The sequence below is a fragment of the Capra hircus genome, chromosome 23, assembly GCF_001704415.2.
Source record: "Capra hircus breed San Clemente chromosome 23, ASM170441v1, whole genome shotgun sequence".
Lineage (NCBI taxonomy): Eukaryota > Metazoa > Chordata > Mammalia > Artiodactyla > Bovidae > Capra > Capra hircus.
In genome coordinates, this window is record NC_030830.1 from 35,170,643 (window position 1) to 35,189,352 (window position 18,710).

General features: G+C 40.5%; 1 pseudogene; it reads left to right on the top strand.

The window, feature by feature from the left end:
- LOC102170281 lies at positions 10,631 to 13,458 on the top strand (annotated as a pseudogene).

The window sequence follows — 18,710 nt, forward strand, 5'->3', positions numbered from 1 at the left end:
TTGTTACGTCTCTATTTCTATGTTTTATTAGCTTGCAGGAGTTCACCATCACACTTGAAAAATAGCAAAAAGGTTATGAACTGCCTGTTACTATCTTTGCATAATCCTACCCTTCACTTCAGAGAGATTTCAAGTACTTTCTAATCCATTTTGTGGGACTCTTTCCTTAAGCTTGGAAATCTGTAAGAAGCAAATCTTGATTTGCAGTCTCTGTTACATACTCTTACCCCATAGCAAATCCCTTGCAAACCAGGGTGGAAAGAACAATTCCAAATTAGGCACCACTTTTGCAACTGCTTTAGGAAATGTCCTAATTTTTTTAAGAATAAAGTTTATATCAACAGGTTTATATATATATAATCCTCTGAAATTTGGACACATCAAAGTCCAAAACATTAGCCCATTTAAAGAGATCATTTTCTCAATGACTGCTGCTTTGGTGATATTACTTACTGCCCTGTTTCAAAGTTCATTTTGTAAACTTTGAAGACATTTTGAAGACATGTTTACAAAGGCCATGTGCACTCACCATTGAGGCAGGGGGTGAGAATTAAAAGCCATGTTGATAAAACCAAAGCCAAAGTTTGGGGAAAGAACTGGGTTTGTTGAGCTATGTCTTTCTTTCAGTATTTTTAAATGACCCTGGAACAGCCACTCCTGGACTGTAGGAGTAAATGACAAGACAATATACAGGTGAGAAGTGACAATTCCCACACACCGCTGAGACATTCACAGTGAAGATGGCTTATTTGAGTTATAAGTCTGGCAGTTGGGGGAGCCTTTTGGGTCTTGAAATTTTCCCCTCTAAGGGAGACAGCTGGGCTCATCCAGGGTCTGCAGATAGGTTATCTCAGTGAACTAAAAACAGTCCTAATGAAACAAGGTGGGCTGCCCATTTCTTCAGCCCCCAGCATGGGAGTTTACATCCATCATCTCGCTAGTTAAGCCTCACAGTAGCCCGCAGAGGTAGAAAACATTCGGAAATTAAGGAAACAAAAGCTCAGAGAGCTTAAATAATTTGCTCAGGGTCATTCACTTCTCTAATAAGATTCCCTGGGATGTGAACTCTGAACTGATGACTAAGAGACTTTTCTCAGAGCCTCTCCTAAATCTAGATCAAAGACTATTAGCTTGCGTCTGTACCAACCACCAAGCCCACTCCTAATCTTGGCAGAGAGCTGACTAATGAATGCCCTAGATGATGGAGATTAGATGGGAGAACGTGGCTGGGTAGGGAAAAACTCAACTAGCTATGAGCAGGTGGTAGGTCGTGCTCATTTCTGTATTCTAACCGTACCCTTCAAAAACATACTGTCTCCCTACTGGATCCTAGCATAACACCTGGAAGCTACTCATGATTTTGTTACATTCAATTTATCACTAATAAGACTTATAATGTTGGTGATGGTAACAATAGCAACAATAAAAAGAGTTAAATTTTAATAAGCAATGTCCTGAGCTTCCCAGGTGGCTCAATGGTAAAGAATCTGCCTGCAATGCAGGAGACTCGGGTTCGATTTCTGGGTTGGGAAGACCCCCCACCCCCGCCACCACCGGAGAAGGAAATGGCAACCAACTTCAATATTCTTGCCTGGGAAATTCCATGGTCAGAGGGGTCTGGCAGGTTACAGTCCATGGAGTCACAAAAAGAGTGAGGCACGACTTAGCAACTAAACCACAAACAGACACTGTCCTACACATACCAAAACCATTAGCTCTTTGTGTGTTCACAGAAACCAATACGAGAAGTACTGTTCATTACAGCATCTCACAGATGAGAAAACAAAGGAGCTTGTCCAAGATTACACAGCTAGAAAAAGCCAGAGAATCAAACTAATCAGGCTAGGTTTAGTACTTATAATCTTAATCACTCTACCAGTATTTTTCGAACATTGCAATGGGGCATTTGTCCAAAGTACTCTTCCCAGTGCCCTTCTCTGGAAAATCTAGTGTAGGAGGTTTGGATTGGGACCCAGAGCCCTGCAACCTTTTAAGAGCCCCATGAGATTCCTGCGATGATAAATTCAGCATGCCTGCCTGCTGTCTCTCACTACTGACAAAACCCCTCTAACAGCACATTTGAGCACTGTCAGAAGCATTGGGTTTTGCAAGGAAGAGTGAATTTATTTATGGGTACAAGGAGAATAACTCCCTATCGAAAAGGGTTTTTTTTTTTCCTTCCTCCAACATCCACAGCTCAAAAGGTGTTGAGGGTACACGTTCTTTAGAAGGGTTGAATTTTCTTTGGAGTTCCTGCTCTTCTTACTGTTAGCGGAAGAGATTCTGGAGACCCCTCCTCCTGTGGGCCTCAGTTCTTGGTAAGAAAGCAAAACAGAATCTGAGGTTTTACCTGTTGCAGGAGAGTTTATTGAAGGTAAAGAGAGAATAGAGAGAACACCTCAAGAGAGAGGCAGGCCAGGCCAAGGAAGCCAATGGCCTTGGGGAGATCTGGGGTGCAGGGTTTTTAAGGCAAGGTTCTTTTGTACAATCCAGGAGGCTGTTGATTGCCGGTCTTAATTGACAGCTGCAGTTTGCATTAGAAGAGGCTCCACTGCACATGCCCTTCCCATAATTCAGTTTGTTATAATTATATGTATGCATTTGTAGGATATTTATGAACACTTAATGAACCCTATATGGACATAAGTCTGAGTGAACTCCGGGAGTTGGTGATGGACAGGGAGGCCTGGCGTGCTGCAATTCATGGGGTCGCAAAGAGTCGGACACGACTGAGCGACTGAACTGAACTGAACTGAACTGATGGCCACCAAAGGTTATCTAAGGACATGATAGCATGCGGTATGCAGATGTGCCAGAGTGGAGAAAATCTCTCCAGTCAGCCTGTGGGGTTTTTTTCCAGTCCCTTAACCATTTTGGAGTACTGATGGGGTATGTATTTGGGAAGGGGTTGCCAAATAGCTTGAGATTAGGGGCTATTCCACATTCAGTCAATGGGGCCACCTCTTGTTGCTCATGGCTAACTTCCTGCCTAACATTACTCAAATAAGTCTTCCTCAGCACATTATCATAGCCTTTCTACTATGGCAGATGGATTTGCCTTCTGCTGCTTCAGAATTCTGAACAAAAGAGAGCAAACTGGCAGAAGACGCCCTGGTTCCTTCCATAGTCATCGTGAACTGGAAGAAGGCACAAGCTCACTGAGAGCTGAGGAGTCAGCAAGATTACAGTGGGGGCTGGATCAGGAATGGCCTTGCCTGTTGTGGCAGGTGGGTTACTGAGAAGCAGATGCCAAGATAGGACCAGACATGTGAGAGGTTTATTGAGAAAAACACCAAGAAGGATAAACGGAGAGGAAATAGGAGCAGGCTAGAAGAGCCTTCAGACTGTGATGCAGGTTTGACACCTGCGAAAGGAAAGAAGGAAGGAAGAGGACTTCCTTGCAGTCCGATGGTTAATACTTCAGCTTCCAAGGCAGGGGTTGCGGGTTTGATCCCTGGTCAGGGAACTAAGATCCCACATGCCTCGTGGCCAAAAAAAGTAAAACATAAGACAGAAGGGATATGGTAACAAATTCAGTGTGTGTGCTTAGTCATGTCTAACTCTTTGTGACCCCATGGACTGTAGCCCTCCAGGCTCCTCTACACATGGAATTTTCCAGGCAAGAATACTGAAGTGGGTTGCCATTTCCTATTCCAAGGGCATCTTCTTTACCCAGGGGTTGAAACCCCGTCTCTTGCATCTCCTGCATTGGCAGGAGGATTCTTTACCACTGCACCACCGGGGAAGTTCAACAAATTCAATATAGACTCAAAAAAAAGGAACAATTAACAATGAAACTTAGAAAATTAAAAAAAAAAAAAAAAGAGGAATGAAGAAATTGGGTTGGAAAAGCTCCAGAGACTGCAGCAAAACCCTGAGAAAGTCTTGGCAAAGCTGATTAGGAGCTCCTCAGCAGGGGTCGCCTGTTAGCAGAGTCTTGCATTGAGTTCAGTCACTGTCTTGTGTGGTTTGGAGCAAGAGTGTCCCTGGAGTGAGTGCTGTGGCGGATCCACAGCTCTCGTGGCTGGACCCTGACAGTCACCTGCAGAGTCATGCTCTCTGCAGCAGGTTGTTTGGGAAGCAATGTGAGGGGCATCCCTCTATAGCTGTCACATATGTGTGGCTACAGAAGTTCTATTTAGTCCTGAAAGCAAAGGTCATTTTAGAAAATGCAATGGGGAGATAAAGAGAGGCTACTACAAAAATTCAGCCATGAATAGAAAAGAGCTGAGCTCAAAGAAGTGGCTCTGGGAAGAGAGGCATGAGCCACATTCAAAAGTTAAGAATCTAAATATTGGCTCTTCAAAAGGCACCGTCAGTTCAGTTCAGTCGCTCAGTCGTGTCCGACTCTTTGCGACCCCATGAATCGCAGCACACCAGGCCTCCCTGTCCATCACCATCTCCCGGAGTTCACTCAGAGTCACGTCCATCGAGTCCGTGATGCCATCCAGCCAAGACACCATGAAGAAAATGAAAAGGCAAGTCACAGACTCTGTGAAAATATTGGCAAAACATATATCCAATAAAAGGTTCATATCCAGGAAGTACAAAGAACTTCTATGACTCTATAATAAGAGACAAACAACTCAATAAAGAAAAAGCAAATGATATTGATACCTTACCAAAGAAGATAAATGGATGCAAATTTCATGAGAAGATGTTTAACATCGTTAGTCTTTGGGAAAATATAAAATAAATGATAATGAAATGTGCTGCTACTCCTATTAGAATGGCTACTGTTAAAAGATGGCTTCTCCGGTGGCTCAGCGGTAAAGAACCCACCTGCCGATGCAGGAGACATGGATTTGATTGATCCCTGATCTGGAAGGAAATGGCAATCCACTTCAGTCTTCTTGCCTGGAGAATCCCATGGACAGAGGAGCCTGGCGGACTCCATGGGGTCACAGAGGGTTGGAAATGACTTAGTGGCTGAACAAAATATCAACTATTAAAAGATGGACAATTCCAAGTTGATGAGGATACAGAAAAACTGGAACCTAAATACGCTGATAGTGGTTCGTAAAATAGAGCATCCAGTTTGTAAAACTACAGCAGTTCCTTTAAAAGTTAAGCATATACTCACCATATAAACCAGCAATTCCAGTTCTAGATCTCTACCCAAGAGAAACAAAAACCTGTATCCACACTAAGACCTGTATGAGCATGTTCTTAGCAATATTAGTCACAATAGCCAAAAACTGGAAAAGCAATCAAATGTCCATAAATAAGCAAACTATGGTATACTCATAAAATGGAATACTATTAACTATAAAAGGAACTGCTGAAGCCCCGATACTTTGACTACCTGATGAGAAGACCTGACTCATTGGAAAAGACCCCGATGTTGGGAAAGATTAAAGGCGGAAGGAGAAGGGATCAACAGAGGATGAGATGATTGGGTGACATCACTGATTCAATGGATATGAATTTGAGCAAACTCCACAGGTTGTGAAGGACAGAGAAGCCTGGTGTGCTACAGTCCATGAGGTTGCAGAGAGTCGGACATAACTAAGCAACTGAACAAAACAACAAAGGAACAAGCTACCGCTACGTGCAACACCAGCGGATCTCAAAACATCACGGAAAGTGAAAGAAGCCAGATACAAAGACTTCCTATTGTGTAATTCCATTTACCTGGGATTTTTAGAAAAGGCACAACTGTAGAAAGAGATAGGCGGTTGTCTGAGGCCAGGGTGGGAGTACAGAGAGGTGCAGAGAACTTTTCAGCATAACAGGAGTGTTTTAAAACCAAATTGTGATGAAAGTTGCCCAACTATATACATTTATTGAGACACATTGAAGAACCTATTTAAAGTGAGTGAATTTTATGAAATGTAAATTAAATCTCAAAAAACTGTGAAAAATAAAATGAGCTGAGAAGGCAAACAAGATGGGATATGGCAACTCACTGTATCTCTGGAGAGTAAGATTGAAGAAAAAGTCAAGGATGATGCCTAGGTTTCTAGCTAGGGTCCATTAGGGAGGATACTGTTATAAAATAATATTTGAAATAGGAAACGCAGATTTAGAGTTTAGCTTTGCACATGTTAATTTTTAGCTGGCTTTTGAATGCCCAGTGAAGATTTCCAATGAAGAGTTGAGTCTAGAGATCCTGAAAGGGATAGGAGTTGGAAAGCGTTCGAGAATCATCCACTTTTAAAGAGGTAGCTGAAACTCGAAGAGCAGCTGAAATTCTCTAAGAAGAATGTTCAAGTGAGGGTTCAAGCTCAGTTGAAATACATTTTCAACTAATGTGAGCAACCTAATGAAGGTCAACCTCCCTAGAGAGTATTTCACTATTTGTGTGATGATAGGAAGGAATTGCCCTATACTTTGTATATTTTTCCAGTAGCTCAAGACCTTAGAAATTCCGCTTATAAATGTCAGAGCTAATATGTAGAGGTAATTTAACCCAGCCTGTATTATCCAATGTTTATCTTACGTCACATAACTGGAAGCTGAACCATGGCCAACTGAACAATATCTGAGGACCTACCCTACACATGATGATGTGTTAAACATTCTTGAGATTGCAAGGGAATTTAAGTTTTAGGAGCTGATTTCAAGAAGTTTGCAGTCTGGTCTTACAGGGGCTATACCTTTTCAGCATATGGATTCTGGGGTAGGCAGAAATGGTGGCAACTAACACCTGGCACAGCCAAACAAACAAAAATAAATATTAAAAAAAAAAGAACGTAGCCCATAGCCTGAAACATATAGGACAGTCCATTCTTTGAAGGGGGTAACACTTTTCCATTCTTACAGAGATTAAAAGTTGCTGAAAAGAGAATAACATTTGTCTTGTTAGAGGTTTATAAGAACACTGGAAGCTGATGGTAGCAAGAACAAAAGATTTCAACCAGAGAAGTCTTTAACAACTAACCACACCCCTCCTTCACCTTACCTTTAAAAATGCTTTGCAGATACTATAAAACTCAGGAAACTCAGCTTTGTGCTCTTGAGGGAGGCTCAAGATGGAGGAGATATATGTATACTCGTGGCTGATTCATGTTGTTGTGCAGCAGAAATCAACACAAAATTGTAAAGCAATTATCCTCCAATTAAACATAAATTTTTTAAAAATGAATTCTTTGCCAATAAAAAATGCTGTGTTGAAACATTTCAAGAAGTTTGGGGTTGAGGGGTCACAAGTCACCCTTTCTGCTTGCATGTCCTGCAATAAACTTTTCTCTACTCCAGAATCCAATCTTTCATTTTGTTTGGTCCCTCTGTACATTGGGCACACCATCTTGCATCCGGTAACAGTAACTGTTGGGCTATTTGTCTCTGTAATGATCCTTTACTGGAAATAAACTTGAGGACATTGCTCAGGCCAAAAAAGCTTCTGTTTTGTTTCAAAAAGTGAGTTCTTGTGGGTTTCTTTTTTAAGTTCACATTGGTCATCTTATTTGAAGTGAATTTTATCCTGATTTTCCAAGAGACACAGTAAGCATTATTTTCAGGAGCCATGAATATGTTGCATAATTCCATGCACTGATGGGTGCACTCCAGACAATGGAGAAATGAAACAGGCCCCTTGGCCTTTCATAAACAACCTCCCTACACAGAAATATGGATGCAGGAGCTGGAGGTGGGTCTGACACGTGATTCGAGCGAGCAAGGCAGCTCTCTAAACTCTGTGGCCGGAGGGAAGGAAATTATTGGCTGAGATTGGCAAATGGATAATGAGGCCTTTGAAAGCCACTGAGGAGGAGTAAAAGTAGCAGCCATCAAGAAGTAGGAACACAGAGAGAACATATTCTGATGATCCCGGGCAGGGAGTGGCATCCCCCTGCAGTGTGGTAAGGAGACTGCTGTGTCAACAACTGCAGTCATGCTCCAAATCACATAATATGGCTAAGGGAGAGAGAATTGGAGTGGGCCATCAGTTCCACCGTCAGACAAGGGAAGGGACCCACCTAATGTGTTCCGTCCATGTTAACTATGAGTGAGCTGGTCATATAATGTCATTTTCCAAGTTTGCTCCACAAAGGATAGCAAGCTTCTTCTGTCCTCCAGTAGAGAGTCAGCCAAGAACTCCAGGATGCCCTAGAGCAGTGGTCCCCCACCCTTTTGGTACCAGGGGCTTGTTTTGTGGAAGACAATTTTCCCTTAGATGGGGAGGCACAGAGAGGGGGTGATGGTTTCATTCTACCTGCCATTCACCTCTTGCTGTGCAGCCTGGTTCCTAACAGGTACCAGTGCATGTCCCAGGGTTGGGGACCCCTGGCCTAGAGGAAGGCAGATGTCACCTGTCAGCATCCACAGCACTGCAGCCTCAGACTCTATGTGCCACTAAGCTGAATGTGCCTCCACAGACACACTTTCAGAACTGTCCAGCAACTGAGGGCCACTACAAGACAGCAAAATACATAAGCATTCTCCAGATATCTCTTTTTCCTTTTGCATGCAAAATGAGTTTTCCCAACATCCATGTTTTTTCAGCTCAAGAGCATATTTTTAAATTATTTAAAAATCACTTACTTCAAGAGGAAAATTTTTATATAGGCATCCTCTAGTTTTTTTTACATGAAATTTGGACTCATTTCTGATTTATACAAATGCTATTAAATTATATCCCCAGTATTCTTTTACTGCTTACTTCAACAGACTCCCGCCACCATCAAAGAAAATGTTTGTGACTTAAACAAAACACAAGCAGGTGATCTGTGTATAACCTGTCAATTGCCGATGGTGAGGATAAATAATGTACGCACGAGGAGATTCTTAGGTAGTTATTATAATCATTACATCTTGCTTCAGAACTGTCTTTGTTGCTGTTGTATTGCTACCACAATGGAAGGGGCCAAAAAGCTTGGCATGAGGAGAAGGAGCTCACATGATCCGGAGGGCTTGGGCAGGCATGAGAAATGGTCCAGAAAAGAAGTTCCCGTTCTTCCCGGTCCTCCCTCCAACCATCTTAGCTGCACATCTCCTGAAGTTCCCATAAAACATTTGGTCCAACCCACATATCCATCTGCCTTGGATAGGATTGTGTTTTGTGTCCGTGTCTAGCTTTGATGCCTCTGAATTTGGTAATTATGATCATTTTCCTTAAGGAAAATCTTGCAGGACTTCCCTGGTGGTCCAGTGGCTAAGACTCTGGGCTCCTACTGAAGGGGGTCTGGGTTTGATCCCTGGTCAGGGAACTAGACCCCTCATGCTGCAAGTAAGAGTTCGCATGCCACAACTAAGAAAGAGCCCACGTGCCACAATTAAGACCCAGATAAACAAATAAGTAAGCAAACTTTTTTTTTTTTAAGAAAAAGAAAAATCTTGCTAGTAACTTACAAATGTTTTTGCACAGGCTGAGAACTTGGATTTAATTTTAATACATATTGATTTGTTCCTAAATAGGATTTTATTGAGCCTCTTTGGTTTGAAATTCACCCCCACTTCATCTGATGCATACTGGAGTAGGGATGCTTCAGAACTGGTTATGCCTTCCATGATACAGTGGAAAGGCAGTCAGCTCCTTCTAACCATTCAGGCTTTGCCTCTGACCTTATACCCAGAGTTTTAGGTAAAGCCAGTGAATGCAGAACATTCTCTTATATTTCAGGGTTTTTGATATTCAAGAGGGCGTATTATATCATAATCTGTTGGTTTGTTATAGGCATCAGTATCATCTCATAAACTGAATGTTCAATCTGGTCTCATTGACCATGTTTGTTGAAAGATCATATTTATTTTTCTTAAAATTAATCTTTTGTTGTCATTGTTGATCAGTGACACAAAAGATGCATTTTCTGTCCTACAAAGTGTCTATTTGTGTAATAATTTACACATAAGAACCAAATTGCCACATCATATGCGCTCTTGCTACTAAATAATCTGTCTGCTTAATGGGAAGCCTTGTCCCACAGATATACTCTCAGTGTGGTCCTCAGATATAAAGACCAGTCATGATACGTGAAATCAGACTTCTTCTTCCTCCAGAATGTGTCCTACTGTAAAATATCAGAGGCAGTTTATAAATCAATCAGGGCAGACTTTTAAAGATTGTTAAAGTCATTTGTATTTATGTAAATTAGTATATCTGTTCATTCACCATTACTCTTGGTGAAGATGCATATTTTCCTGTTAGCTGTTATTTTTAAATAAAAAAGACTGCTTAAATCACCACTCTTCTTTCTGTTGGCTTCAGTACAACAAAGAAATGAACTTTTGTATATCCCTTCTCAGGCATAATATATTTGCCAATATATATCCCACCTCACATGTATATTGCTATATATATATCCCACCTCATGGGCTTTCCTCATAGCTCAGTTGGTAAAGAATCTGCCTGCAATGCAGGAGACCCCAGTTCAATTCCTGGGTTGGGAAAACCCCTGGAGAAGGGATAGGCTACCCACTCCAGTATTCTTGGGCTTTCCTTGCGGCTCAGCTGGTAAAGAATTCACCTCCAGTGTGGGGGACCTGGGTTTGATCCCTGGGTTGGGAAGATCCCCTGGAGAAGGGATAGGCTACCTACTCCAGTACTCTGGTCTGAAGAATTCCACAGACTGTATAGTCCATGGGGTCCCAAGGAGTTGGACATGACTAAGCGACTTTCACTTGCACATCCCACCTCATATAGTTTTCTTATAATGTGGCTGTCCCTCTTTTAAGTCAGACTGGGGAGGTCATGGCTATGTCAGCCAACAGAGTACGGTAGGAAATCACGCTGTGTGCTAAGTCGTGTCCAGCTCTTTGCAAAACCATGGACTGTAGCCCACCAGGTGGTCTGTTCGTGGAATTTTCCAGGCAAGAATACTTGAGTGGGTTGCCATTGCCTCCTCCAGGGAATCTTCCCAGCCCAGGGATTGAACCTGCATCTTTTGTGTCTCCTTCATCGACAAATGTAGGAGAGATACTATGTAAGTTCCCAGACAGATCATAAAAGTTTCAGCCTTATTCTCGTTCTCCCACCCTCTCCCTCTCTCCATCTGTTTTTCTCTTTCTCTAAAAGTGCTAACTCTGGCTGATGCCAACCTTGGGCTATGAGGAAGCTCAATCTAGTCTCTGAGGGAAGTCCCCCTGGAGAGGTCCTCACAAAGAGTCTCTGAGACTCCCAGCCAGCGACCATCATCAACAGCCAGACAAGTGAGTGAAGGAGCCTTCAGCTGACTGCCTAATGTCTATCTGTTTCAAGTCTTCCATCTGAAGACTCAGCCACCTGAAATAATGGACTCAGGGAAGCGCATTTACTTTAACCTTAATTATGGAAATAACTTTATCTGAAAAAAATTTTTTTTAAACTCAAAAAAAAAAAAAGCTGCTTTAGACATTGTGAGACAGAGACAAACCTTGCTCACTCTACCCTTTCTGAATTTCTGACCCATGAAATCCATGGGTAAAACAAATGGCTACTTTCTGCCATGAAGGGTGACTTGTTACCCATCCATAGTACCTGGAACACTGTCTTTTTTCTCTTCACCTCTTTTCCTGGTTCTCTAAGATTAGTACAGAATGGAGCTGGGGATGTCAAAGAAGATGTGATAATGAGGTTTACTGGTGGAGGTACACTTGATACTCTTGCTTTTTCTTTCCTGTTTCCCCTCCATTTTTTTTTTCATATACCAATATTTAACAGACTGATTTCTGGAGCCAGACTGCTTGTATTAGAATCCTGGCCTTGCCCTTTATTAATTGTATGACCATAGAAAGTTATTTAACCCTCTTGGGCCTCAACTTTACCATCTGTTAAGTAGGACTAATAATTATACCTTTCAAAGAGGGTTGCTGGGAGATGGTCAAATGAGCTAATACATGTGAAGAGCTTAGAATAGGGCCTGGTACACAGGAAGTGTTCATTAAAATATAAAATATTACCTTTTTACCTTTAAGGAACTTAATTTTACTTTTATGATATATGTTTAGTACATAAACATATTTAAATATAAATAATGGAAAATTTTAACATACAGAATCCAAATACCCAATAAAACTGTTTCATTTCTCCATGTTTTCTTTAAGACCCCATCTACTCATAAACATAATTTTTGAAGTCATAATCATTGCAAAGATACAGAAGGACAGAAGTAATTACTTAGAGTATACCTGTGAGATTAATTATTGTGAGCAAGGCAGCTACCCCAAGAGGTAGGAATATTCCTGTCTTATAAATGAGGAAACTACCACTCATTTGATCAACAGAATATTATTCAGATACCAAAATTATAAGACAGGAAACTGAGTAACATTATGTGAACAATATAATGTGAAGTGAAAAAAAGTAGGATATAGGACTGCAGATATTAAAATTACTAGAGTCAAACTACCAAGAAAAACTATGTGTAGTATATTCAGTAAGCGAAAAAGACAATCTGAAAATTATAGCATGGAACTGGAAACCATAAAAAAGTGACCTGGATTTTTTTGAAAGAAACTGAATAAACAGTTGCAGAGTTGAAAAATATAATAATAAAAATAAGATCTCAGCAGGGAGGTTTAATATCACCTAAAGAGAGACTTGGGGAATTGGAAGATGGGTCAAAAATATTAAAAATGAGTTAGGTGTAGAGCACGTGTGCAGAGGTGTCCAGAGCCAGCGGGGCAAGGACCATGTTGCTTCCAAACATCCTACTCACTGGTACACCAGGGGCTGGAAAAACTACATTAGGTGAAGAATTTGCATCACTATCAGGACTGAAGTACTTTAATGTGTGTGATTTAGCTTGGAAGTTTGACCACCAAATATCAAGGAGTCTGGCAAGATGGCTTCTCCCAAGAGCATGCCCAAAGATGCACAGATGATGGCACAAATCCTGAAGGGTATGGGGATTCCAGAATATGAACCAAGAGTTATAAATCAGATGTTGGAGGTTGCTTCCTGGTATGTGACCACAATTCTAGATGATGCAAAATTTATTCAAGTCATGCTAAGAAAGCTACTGTTGACGCAGATTATGTGTGATTGGCAATCCAGTGTCCTGCTGACCAGTCTTTCACCTCTCCTCCCCCAAGAGGTTTTTTTTATTAGATATTGCAAGGCAAAGAAATCAAACCCCTTTGCCATTGATCAAGCCATACTTAGGTCCTAGATTGCCACCTGATAGGTATTGCTTGACTGCTCCAAATTATAGACTTAAATCTTTACAAAAAAAAAAAGGTGTCTACTTCTATAGGAAGAATGACAGTTCCACAGTTAAGTGTTGGTTCAGTTACTAGCAGACCAAGTACTCCCATGCTTGGCACACCAACCCCACAAGCCATGTCTGTTTCAACTAAAGTAGGGACTCCAGTGTCCCTCACAGGGCAAAGGTTCACAGCACAGATGCCCACTTCACAGTCCCCAGCTGTAAAAGCATCAATTCCTGCAGCATCAGCAGTTCAGAATGTTCTAATTAATCTGTCATTAATTGGGTCCCAAATACTCTTCTTACCACTAACATGGTGTCATCACAAAATACTGCCAACGAAGCATCAAATGCATTGAAGAGAAAATATGAAGATAATGATGATGATGACTAGCATGTAAGCATATATACTTGGTTTTGAATCTATTGTACTGAGATTAAACATGCATGCTAGATGTTTCCTGTTGTGTTCTAGAAAAATAGTATTTAATGAGTAAATATGCTTACCATACTTTTCAATTGAGGTGTCATGTTGGATTTTCTTTAATAGGATTAGTAAAGGTTTCTCGTCAGCCTTTAAGTGTAAAAACTACAGTTGCAATTCATGCACTTAAAAAAATATTTAAAATGAATCCTGGAGAAATGAACAAATCCTTAGAAAATGCCGAAGTGAAGATAAAAGGTATAGAGTATGTAACAGAATTCTAAGATGCTTAATTGGATTCAAGAAGAAAAAGTAAAAGACAATGGAGCAATATTTGAAGAATGATGGATGAGAATTTGCTAGAACTGATAAACACCACCAAGTCAAGGAGTCAAAAACTGGATGAATAAAGGAAATTCATACCTGGGTGCATTAGAGGGTACCTTTAGAAAGCCAAAGACAAAAAGAAAATTGTAAAATCAGCCAGAAAGAAAAAAAAAGCCTTCAAATGAGCTGTGGTTAGACTGACAGCTGATTTCTCAACAACATTGATGGAAGGCAGAAAGCAGTCTTTGGTGTGCTGAAAGCAATAAATAAATGATGACTGCTAGAATTTTGCACCAGGAAAAATGTCCTTCAGGAATGGCATTTTCTTTCAAACACTTAGTTTGCCACTAATCAATCACAGCAAAGGATTTTCTAAAAGGCACATGTAGGTAGAAGAAAATAACCCCAAATCTCATACTAAAGCATCTAGATAGTCTTTAAGTCTTAAATATAGTTTTTAAATCTGGCTTTTGATTTTGTTAAGAAGGAAGAATTTTCACTACTATTTTTGTTTCTTGGAATTGTATTCATGATTTTAAAAGTCAACATAGAAAGTGTTTCTCTTAGTACACTCTGTACGTTAATATAGCTAGACTAAAAGAAAGTGAACCCCAAAGTTGTTGTGGTTCAGTTCTGTTCAGTTCTGTCACTCAGTCGTGTCTGACTCTTTGCGACCCCATGGACTGCAGCACACCAGGCCTCCCTGTCCATAACCAACTCCCGGAGCCTACTCAAACTCATGTTCATTCAGTCGGTAATGCCATCCAACCATCTTATCCTCTGTCATCCCCTTCTCCTTCCACCTTCAATCTTTCCCAGCATCAGGGTCTTTTCCAATGAGTCAGCTCTTCGCACCAGGTGGCCAAAGTATTGGAGTTTCAGCTTCAACATCAGTCCTTCCAATGAACACCCAGGACTGATTTCCTTTAGGATGGACTGGTTGGATCTTCTTGCAGTCCAAGGGACTCTCAAGAGTCTTCTCCAACACCACAGTTCAAAAGCATCAATTCTTTGGTGCTCAGCTTTCTTTATAGTCCAATTCTCACATCCATACATGACCACTGGAAAAACCATAGCCTTGACTAGATGGACCTTTGTTAGCAAAGTAATGTCTCTGCTTTTCAATGTTGTTTTTAATATTGTTGTTGTGGTTAGAAACTAGAAAACAGAGTAACAAGCTCCTTTCAAATGACAGCAGGAAGTAGTTAATTAACATGATCCCAGTCATAAAGTTATATGCATATTTATGCTTCTAAACAGTGGTGATCAGCTGTAGGTATAATAAAAAACTAACCAGCACAATACGAAAAAGTAGAATGCTCTCTATCTTACTATGTAAGATATTTCAATTTGGATTCCACAGAAGTCAGGAGTATTCAGAAGGGCCTACTAGACTCAAGACTACAAATTCTGTTTGACTTTCTCATTTAATCACAGAATCATGAAACTGCTACAGCTGATGTTATCCTGCACTGCACACTCAGATAAATTGTAGAAAATCAAATAGATCAAATCATAATATTTTAAAGTCGGAAGGTACAAAAAAAGTAGGAATTATGTGTTTATTATGCCTGGAAAGTTTGAATCCATTTACTGACAAGGACTCACTGCTTTTTATTCTATGACTGGACATTACCAATTGATTGAAAAATGTTTAATTGAGCCCAATTTCTTTTCTATAGGAGGGTTTCCCTGGCAACTCTTTTCTATGACTTGTTCTAACTTATTTAGCTACATCCTCTCCACAGCAACAGAGGACAAGCTTATTCCCTCTTTCTTTCTTTCTTTTTTTCTCTAGCATATTCTCTTTTTTATATAACAGACCATCACATGTTAAAAGGTGACCATAGGGACTTCCCTGTGGTTAAGATTTCTTGCTTCCATTGCAGGGGCCATGGGTTTGATCGCTACTTGAGGAACTAACCCTGCATGCCAGGCGATGCTGCCAAAAAAATAAAAATAAATGAAATTTAAAAGATGCCTATAATGTCTCCCTTTAGTGTTTCCTATCTCTGGCTAAACATCTCTCTTGTGACAAGGTCTTGCTCAATCTGCCTGTGTTTGGCTAGTCAGAAGAGAAACAATCGGATTCAAGGAAGAAAGGAATGGCCGGGTAAGAAGCAGAAAAAGTTAAAGCACAGAAGGGGAGGTGAACTTTGAGAAAATGAACAGAGCCAACACATGTTTTATAAGGTTAAGCATGACTTTTATGTACTTGGTGATTATTTTTAAATATTTAGGGCTCATGTGATGCATTAAAAGTAGGAAGACTCTTTGATCATGTTGTAAAGATACAAATCTGAGGCTCAAGGTGGCCTAGGAACTTTCTGCCAGTAAGATGATGGCATCTAATTCTGAGATGGGCTTGGTAAAGAAAATATCCAGCTATATCCTTAGATTTTGAAAGAGCGCACTGTAATAAAAGATTCCAATTAAAATTATCTAGCTAAAAATCTAGGTGTAAGGAAATAAGACTCCTGAGGTCTGGCCAACCCCAGTAATGTTAACTGTAAAATATACCTATGTTCATGGAGCAAGGAATGTAAGAAAATGTGTTTGTTTGGGGATTTGGGGATCTCGGGAAGACAAAGGACAGCCTGTCATATCATGCTGACACTCGCTGAACATTGCAAGGGACCATAACTACTGGTGATCAGAGCTTGTTAATATTCTTGGGTAAAGGCTGAATTTTAATAGTGCTTTCTATTGCCAAGAAATCTGGCTTCTACAGCTTGGAACCTGTACTATTGCCCATGTATAAATCATAACATAACAACTTGATAGAGGCTTCAGTTGTTGGGATCCAGCACTTGTGAGGACCACTAGGAAATGACAGCCTTCACATTCTGTAATTCTACACAGACTAATCTCACTAGAAGGATGCTCAGAAAATCTGCTCAGAGTGGATTCTTGAAGACTGGGGTAGACTGGAGAAAAATCCATGAGAAGATGGTAACCATTCTGATTCATGGCTACAATAGTCACTGGTTTCTCCCAGCAAATAAGTTTGTTCTAGGTTTCATATGGATTTCACTGCCTGTGGGAAACATGACTGAGAGATAGGTCAGTGTGTTAGTCATCTATTGCTGGAATAATGCTAAGTAAAAAAACTCAACAAGCATAAACAAACAAGAATTTTACCTTTGTTACTCACTGGTCTGCGGACTGGTTAGGGTAGCTCTGCTTCAAGCTGCAGTTTGGCTAGTTTAGGTCCAAGCTGCAGATCAGGTTTGGGTCAGTTCTCTGTGTTTTATGCTGGGCCCATAGTAAAGAGAGGGAAGCTACAGCAGGGCTGTGTTCTTATGATGATGATCACAGGGATGCAAGAGGGCAAGCTGAAACATACAAACAGACGCAAAGCCTATGCTCACGCCAGTTCCGCAGCACTCCACTGGCCAAGCCCACTGCTAACAAAGTGGAGTTTGGGGGGAAGCAAACTCTTCCCAGTGTCCCAGTGTCCCAGTGTCCCAGTGTCCCACTGTCCCACTGTCCCACTGTCCCACTGTCCTCTGGGGATATAAGCGCCAGCTGCAAAGGGAAAGGTGTGGATGTACATTCCTGTTGCAGGGTAGTGAAGAGCTGAAACAAATAATCCAGTCTTTCACAGCAAGTATCCGGAGTTCTTTGGTAAAGGCTGGCCTAGATAACTGCTTTTTTATTTAATTCAAAGAATATATTTTCGACTAAAGCCTGACAGTGTTATATTAAGTGAATCCAGAAACACTGAAGACTTGACAACAGAGAAAGTCGTTAATCCTAAATCCAAGAAATTTAGAAGGCTCCCAGCTCCATGTGAAGGTCTCATGGTGCTAAGTGGTAATGGGGATGCCTCAGGCCTCAAGCTCAGTGGGCTTGGCAAAGAAGCCCCTCTGCCATTCTGGTGGATTCAGGGTAAGGCAAGTGCACTCAAGCTTCTTGATGTTGCCAACAATGCCAAAAGGTATATGCCTGCAAGAGGACCATTAAAACATGAACATGAAATCGAAAAAAAAGGAAAAGTTGGGATAAAGTGTCTAAGTGTGTTTATGGAAAGGCCTATCCATTTCTAAATGATGTAATGGAAAATCCATCTTCAGTCTACCCAAATCAAGTCCATTTTAGAAACTGAAGAATGTGACAGTTTGTGACAAACTTCTAAAGCCACTAACCAAAATCTCCTGCCTCTGGGAAAAGGGTAGCTGGAATTTCTGAACAAGTAAAATTGTGGCTTAAAGCTCTAGGGAGAAGCAATAAACTCAGAAATATTTAAGAGTCTATAGATGTGTGTGCATGTGTGAATAAATGAACAGAAGCATACATACAAATAACCTCATAAATACTGTATGTTGATTTTGCCAACCAATGCTTGTCAAAGCAAGGACTAGATATTTTGGCCTCTGCATTTTTTATTCTTTACTAATATTCATTGCTGTCAGCTTGTCTGGTTAAAATTAAGCCTTTCTTCAAATCAAATTTGCCCAGCCTCAAAGATTCTCCCTGGTGATAACCATGACATAGAAAATAAACCATCTTGCAATGGTTGAACTGGAAACAAGGTATTCCAAGGTAAAGGCAAAATGTCTCCAAAGACTTCAATTCCATGTACCTTACATCTTATAAAAATTAATTTTAAATGTATCAGAATGTATCATAAGCCTAAATGTAGAAGTTGATGTCAAATTAGAAAACTTTTAGAAAAAAACAGGAGGGAAATCTTTATGACTGTGAATTAGAATTCTTAGATATGACATCAAAAGCGTGAAGTATAATAGAAAAAAATGATAAATTAAACTTCATTAGCACTTTTAAAACTGTTACTCTATGAAAGATGCTGTTCAGATAATGAAAAGATAAACTACAGACTTGGAGAAAATATTCATAGATCATATATAAACATATGTATATGTGATATGTAT